The sequence below is a fragment of the Canis aureus genome, chromosome 14 (assembly GCF_053574225.1).
Source record: "Canis aureus isolate CA01 chromosome 14, VMU_Caureus_v.1.0, whole genome shotgun sequence".
NCBI classification, from domain to species: Eukaryota; Metazoa; Chordata; class Mammalia; order Carnivora; family Canidae; genus Canis; species Canis aureus.
The window spans coordinates 17,812,151-17,819,894 of record NC_135624.1 but is presented as its reverse complement, the minus strand read 5'-3'; the positions used below and the strand labels follow the sequence as shown (position 1 = coordinate 17,819,894).

Sequence of the window (7,744 nt, the reverse complement as noted above, 5' to 3'; positions counted from 1 at the left end):
ACTAGCTCGTTATTATTAATAGACATTGTTTATGTGCTAGCCACATGCTAGATCCTGAAAAATCAAGGAAAAGTTAGCAGATGTGATCCTTCACTCTCGTGGAGTTTATGGATTAATGGGAAAGACATTAAAACAAGAATCATCCAAACAAAAGTATAACCACAAAATATTTTAAGTGCTATAAAGAAAAGGTACAGGGAGGGTAATAATTACCATGTTTAACAAAGTGGCTTAGTAAAACCTGGAAGATGGAAGAGTAGGGAATTTTTGTAAGAAAGTACTATCTAAGCTGAGATCTAAAAAGAGTGGACATTAAATAGATAAAATGGATCACTGGCAGGGAAGAGGTAGTGAGGAATGAAGAGAAGTAGACAGACCATCATGTGCCAAACAATGTTATATGGATCAGAAAGCTAGCCAGAGTGGCTGGAACTAAGAGAGATAGAGGAAGATGAAGTTTCGGGGCAGAACCTCCAGGACTTTATGGGTCCTGTTTGGAAGAATGTTGGTCTTGATTTTAATGGAAAGTCACTGAAGCTCTTAAGATAAGAGGATGATAGTATTTACAGTTAAAATTATGTTTGTTCATATTATAAACAATAGATTAAATGGTACAAAATGAGTTAGAACAGAACCAAATGAAAGAAAAACAGCTCTTCGTGATTCCACTTCAGCTGTAGGAAGGAGGAACTCCTACTGTGTTTTTCAAGGCATGTAGAGATAAGGTCATATGGTATTCTGTGAGGCAAAAGGAAAAGAATGGTGCTCTGAACTTGGTTGAAGTGCACAGAGTCATCTCAAAGAGATGTTTGGAGAGTTTTTCCTAATAGGAGAGGATGTGAGTTTGCCAGTTGTGAGGTTGGTCTGATCTTGGAAAAGAACCTCCTGAGAGATGACTGAATCTCTGCTGCAAAAGCTCATGAATGCATCTGTGTAGGTCATTCCTGACCAGCAAGGCACTGGCCTTGGGAATATGAGGTTCTCATGTCGGTGAAGTGGTACCACTGCTTTTCCTCAGAGACCCTATCAGTTTAGCAGAGTTAAGAGAACTATGAGTTAGTGTTTTAAGCCACTAAGTTTGTTAAATAGAAACAAATGACTGGAACATCTGAAATTGCTGCTTTTCTATTCATTTGTTAGCACCATCATCAGCCACAACTGATGACAAATAGTGATTTTTTTCAGCTTTCCTCCTCTTCCTCCCTTCTCAACTTTCTTTAAGTTTTAAGTCTCCACCTGACTTGATAAGTAATATGTCATCATAAGAAATTGCTTTGTTTTTTACTGGAAATTTTGTTGCATTTTTTCAACTAATTTATTTATTGGAGTATATCATGTTGTTTATAAATTTCATGTTTCTGTACATGTTTCCTAATAACATTATTTTTTAGAGACTGATAAGTAATATTTTAATATTTTATATCACAATATGTTAGTTTTTAGTTATACATGGATGGGCATTTTATGTATGTGTGCTTTATAAGATTGATTGAGGGTTTAGCATTAATGTCTATTGTACTATAGCTTTCCCATTTAAAGTAGTGGGAAATAAGCTCCTGTTTGGCCCAGAATGTCAGAGTTTTCAGAAATGAATCACTAATATAAAATGAGAGATGCCTATATACAATTTTTCACTTTCTGTAATGGAAGAATCAAGAGAGAAGGGGCGGCTGTGTTGGTATTCACGGAATAGCGTCTACAAGTGGGTGGGAGTTACTGGGTTTGTTTTGGATATGTTAGTTATGTGATGTTTTCACACATAGGTAGAGAAGCCAAGAAGGCAATTGCTTAGAAAACAAAACAAAACAAAACAAAATTCAAAAAGCAAAACAAAAACACTAGGAAATAATCAGAAACCACTGGAAGCCCTTAACAATAACTCAGTTGTATTTGGGTCAGATAAAATTATGATAGAGGACTATACACATAGAGTGGTCTAGGAGGTCCAACTCCAAAATTACAGATGAACCCAATTATTTTACAAAGGTACTACCTAATATTCACCCTTTAAAGTCACAAATTGAGGACAGACTGCAGTTGGCCCTAGCAGTGCTTTACAGAATCTTCCATTTTAACTCATGTAATAGAAAGTTCTCAAGGGTAAGAGTTATATTTCATGTGGCTAGAGCAATTGACTCAGGCCCCTAAAGAACTCAACCATCACTATGTATAAGAGAGAAATATAGCCACACATTTCTGTACAAATTCCATATATGTATAAGTGAGATGCAAAGAACATATGTTCAGCCATAAATATGTTCATGTATAGCAGGCTACTCCTTCTGTGAATAATCACATGCAGAGACATTTGAGGAAATGCAAATAAACTGCTTAGAAGTGTTCTTGGCACTTTGTAAGTGCTCAGTAAATGTTAACTGCAATAATAATATTATTGTTATTCTTTTCCTTCTGTTTCTACTCCTCTTTCTTCTCCTCTGCTCTTTCTTTCTCCTCATATTCATTGCTTCTCTGGGAATGCCATCATAGCACTGTTACTGATTCCCGGTCACCCACTTTCAGAACAGAGAATTGTGATTAATTCTCTTTCTTGCCTGTCTGCTTTTCTAATTAATCCTAAGATCAGTTTTACTCCCACACCCTTTAGTTCCCTCGTCCATCTCATGCTCCTTGCCACTGTCATGTTTAATATCCCTATAACTTTTCATCTACAAAGCGCCAGCCTCAAACCAAGGGTGGATTGCCCATGGGCAGTGAAGCCTATCCTTAGAGCACTGAAAAACAGGCATGTCATAAAGATGAAGATAGTTCAGTCTTGATGAACCTTTTCAGGGTTTTTCTGTCAGGAAACCTAGAAACATATTGAAGTGTTTTTTTTTTTTTTCCTACATATGTTTCATTCTTAATAGTTAGGGATTGATTTTATCATGACCCATAGTCAAGAGCAGTAATACCAAAATATTTTCAAAGTTTAAGGCTTCTAAGATCTTATCATCTAACCCAACTCCTGACTTGTCTCCAGCATTCTGGTTGGTTCTTTCTCAAATACACTCCTTTCAGGATAGTGAGTACTTCTGTAATGAAATTGCACAACTCAGAAATTAACAGTAATTTAGAGTGATTAAAAATATCGGGTAGCCCATGTGGCTCAGCAGTTTAGCGCTACCTTCCGCCCGGGGCGTGATCCTGGAGACCCAAGATCGAGTCCCGTGTCAGGCTTCCTGCATGGAGCCCGCTTCTCCCTCTGCCTGTGTCTCTGCCTCTCTCTGTCTCTCTCTGTGTCTCTCATGAATAAATAAATAAAATCGTAAAAAAATATATCAAGCAATCATAAAGATGTGGATTAGGGAGAGTTCCATAATATTCTGGGGGTATGAGTATAAAGAATAGGCTTTCATAGGGAAACATATTAAGGTTAAGCAAGAGAAGATCATAGCCCACCGATATCTCATCCTCCTCCAGGGAGATTCTTTGAGGACCCTGTATTTCTGGTTACAGCATAGGTTTGTATTACAGGTGTGGGTAACTATTCCTTTGCTGAGCTACTTCTTGGTAGTACACGTGGGGGAACACTTTTGATAGATGTAAGAGTCAAAGTTTAATATGAGTATCTATGCCAGCTCTTCAGACAGTTGTATGGAAATGCCAGCTGCTTGGCGAAGGGGGTGCACTCAGGCCCAAGGGAAGCTGAGCTCAGGTGCAGTCCCTCTCACTGGGATGGGGGTGTGCTTGGTCTCTGTCAGCTCATTGCAAGGTAATCTGAGCTTCAGATTATTCACTGGATAATCCTACTTGTTTCCCTCTTTCTGATCCTGACATCACTCTTGCATCCTATGCTTGTCTTTCTTTTTCTTTCTTTCTTTCTTTCTTTCTTTCTTTCTTTCTTTCTTTCTTTCTTTCTTTCTTTCTTCTTTCTTTCTTTCTCTTCTCTTTCTTTCTTTCTCTTTCTTTCTTTCTTTCTTTCTTCTCTTTCTTTCTTTCTTTCTTTCTTTCTCTTTCTTTCTTTCTTTCTTTCTTTCTTTCTTTCTTTCTTTCTCTTCTTTCTTCTTCTTCTTCTTCTTCTTCTTTCTTCTTCTTCTTCTTCTTCTTCTTCTTCTTCTTCTTCTTCTTCTTCCTTTTCTTCTCCTTCCTTCCTTCCTTCCTTCCTTCCTTCCTTCCTTCCTTCCTTCCTTCTCTTTCTTTCTTTCTTTCTTTCTTTCTTTCTTTCTTTCTTTCTCTTTCTTTCTTTCTTTCTTTCTTTCTTTCTTTCTTTCTTCTTTCTTTCTTTCTCTTCCTTCTTCTTCTTCTTCTTCTTTCTTCTTCTTCTTCTTCTTTTTCTTTTCCTTCCTTCCTTCCTTCCTTCCTTCCTTCCTTCCTTCCTTCCTATTTCCTGTGCTGTTTTTCCTTGAAAGATTTCCTCATATTAGGTTATCTACCACCTTGCTTATGTTAGCCCTCCACTTCCATACTTATACTTTCCTCCTACATCAACTTCATGTTTATTCTACATAACTTTCAGAAGCCATGTTAAATACTGCCCTCTCTTCATGGAGTCTTCCTTCCCATTCACCTAAAATAGCCTAGATTTTTTTGATAGAGAAGTAAAATATTTAAAACGCTAAGCACACTGTTGAAAAATTAGAATTCTTTTTAGTAACTATATATTTTTATTCTTTTCATCAAAACTAATTAATACAATAATGCTTTTGTTTAAAAATTTTACGCAATTAATAAAAAATGCAAGGGGTCCAAACTGACTTAGAAATGTCAGGATATTTTGTAGGAACTAAAGTTTTATGAACCATATGAATAGGCCAAGCCAAGATATCAGTGTCAAGCTTCTGGTAAAAGTGACTACAGACTTTTAAGCAACAATTTCCATAAAGGTTTGTCAGTCAGGCAATGAAATGTGAGCTTCTTTAAAGAAGCTTATAAAATTGCATTATTTACAAGTTTGGGAGTATATCACATGTTAAATAGAAGTGATTTTTGTTACAAAATATAAAACCCAAGCAGGACCTGAAAAGGCTCTGAAGAAATATGACCATACCTGGGGCAGACATATATTAAACTTTGAGAAAGTATTAAGAGGAGTTAAGGTAAGAACTCATGTGGAATCCAATTGTACCTATATAGCAGGCACACAGTGTATTTCAGAATGGTGTAACATTGCCTCTTATCTAGGATTGTGCATTGAATATAGTAGAAGTAGAGGCTCCAAACTAGTAATCTATATTTTAGAGAGAGCTAGTAAATAAACAGGTAGTGCAACAGCATGTACTATTTGTGATTTGTTTTCTTGAATCATTATTACTAGAGAACGTTTCCCAAGTACTTATAATATATGAGAAAATATCCACAACACAGAGGCAGGCATGGCCTCTACCCAGTGGTTCTGCAATGTAAAGAAGTCTGGCAATAAAGCAGACATAAAAACACCAGAAGATGGATGACTTACATGGAGGTGATGCTGTTTGCCTAAAGTTTTATTTTTCTGGTTTCTTATTTGAGGCCTCTCCCATTGCTCTATGATTTTAAAAAGGTGCCTGCCATGTGTGGGGTCATAGAATTGCATTTTGGTCCTGTTTTCTCCTTCATAAAGAGTCTACTATGAGGTGAACGTTAAATTAGTATGTTACAAATTAATGTATTCCAAGGCCCTAATTCATAAGAAAAAGAAAATATTTTTTCTACATATTTTTGCTTATTCCAGCTTTATTTGTACATGGCCAAAGCAAATCTTGTTTGCTAGAGATCTGTTATGTAATATTAGCAATTTAATAGAGATGCTGGTTTTGATAATGACCATCAGAATATCTTTTTAAAATATTTTTTAAAAGTTTTTATGGTTATTACCTTTAAAATTTTCACATTGTAAATAACCAGTAGGGTTTTTCCTGTGAAATAACAAGATAACACAAGGAAGAAAATTGTTGGGAAGCAGGTAGCCTTTAGGAAATTCTGATTGAGTATTCTCTCCTGGAGGAATAGAGACTCTGAAGATTATGTGTCTCCAAGACTGGAGGATCTCAGGTATGTTAATTGAATGCTTGATATGAGGAGGTCCTTAATGTACCACTGAATTGCATCTGCAGTCTTAAAATTTTGAAAGGGCAGTGGCTTCTTGAAAGTATCTTGTCATCAACAAGGATATACTACAAAAATAAGACAAAACTTTAAAATAAACCAGCTCAGATCCAAAGGGATGTTTAATGATAATCCATTTAATTATTTATTCATAAATTATGTATCTGTTAACTAGCTCTGTACTTAGGGATGAATTGATGCTTTCAAAAGCACTTATCACACTAAGAAAATGATATCACCTCATATAATTAAGAATTATAAAATTCTCAAAATTTATTGTTTTTTAATTGTGACTATGTTGTAAAAAGCTCTTTGTGAAATCCCAATAATAGAAAATTGAGACTGGAAGTGGGTTGACATTTCTGGTATTCCATTAGATACCAAAGTTCCAGTGGATAGGAGTGATTTCTGTGCATTAACTAGTATAATACTTGCTTACACTAGACACTCAGTATTGCTAGATGGATGAATAAACTGAGAATATTTGGTCTTGAGATTAAAAACAAAAAATAAAAAACTCCAGGATAGCCAGTGTTTGTGCTTCAAAGGATGGAAAGAGAAGCATTGGGGAAAGATGTGGTTGGAAAGATGGGCTGGACCCAGCCCCTGAAAAGCCAAAGGTGATTCTAAAGAGCATAGAATTTTTAGTAGAGGGGTGACAAGTTAGCTTTGCATTTCATAAGAATTGGTCATTTATTACCACTGTGGATACTACAGTTACCAGAAAGCTTATTTAAAAAAATAATGACTTGGTGCTCACTTTGGCAGTTCCTGTACTAAAATTAGAATCATACAGAGCTTGGCATGGCTGCTGCACAAAGATGACACGCAAATTTGTGAAGAAACAATAACCCAAACTTCCCAAATGGGGGAAAGAAGTGATTATTCAGATTCATTAAGCATAAAGGATATCAAATATTATAAATCTAAACAAGTCTATATGAAGACACATTATAAGGTAGTTGATAAAAGCCAAAGACAAAGTGAATTTTGAAAATTGCAAATGAAAATTTGTCACATTCAAGGGAACTCTAATAAGACTATTTGCAGAGTTCTTAGCAGAAACCTTGCAGGCCACACAGGAGTTGAGTTATTTAAACTGCTGAAAGAAAAAAAACTACCAAGCAAGAATATTGTACATAGCTGAACAGTTCAAAAATGAAGAAGAGATAAAGCCTTCCCCAGACAAATAGAAACTAAGGAAGTTAATAATATATAATCGGCTTTATAAGAAATAGTAAAGGGGACTCTTCAAATTGAAACAAAAAGATGCTAAACAATGCAAAAGTACCTGAACCCTGGTAATGATAGATATATAAACAAATACAGAATACTGGAATACTGTAATGATGGTATATAAAACACTATTAATTTTAATATAAATATAACATAACTATAAAATTTATTAATAAATTTACAATGCAAAAAGCTGTAAACTGTGATAAAAATGCAGATTCAAAGGGCTACATGTATCTCAATGTTTGTAGCAACATTATCAACAATAGTTAAACTATGGAGAGAACCCAAGTTCCAATCGACTGATGAATGGACAAAGAAGATGAGGTATATATATATATATATATATATATATATATATATATATATACACACACACATACACACAATGGAATATTACTCAATCATCAAAAAAAATGAAATCTTGCCATTTGCAATGATGCGGATGGAGCTAGAGTGTATTCTGCTAAGTGAAACAAGTTAG

At 35.3% G+C, this 7,744-nt stretch overlaps 1 non-coding gene across 1 annotated transcript; it reads left to right on the top strand.

Annotated features, from left to right (window-relative positions):
• The first annotated feature begins 6,776 nt into the window (after positions 1–6,776).
• LOC144283840 (U6 spliceosomal RNA) lies at positions 6,777–6,884 on the top strand. Its single transcript, XR_013352363.1, has one exon. It is a non-coding gene; the product is annotated as a U6 spliceosomal RNA (small nuclear RNA).
• Positions 6,885–7,744: the final 860 nt, after the last annotated feature.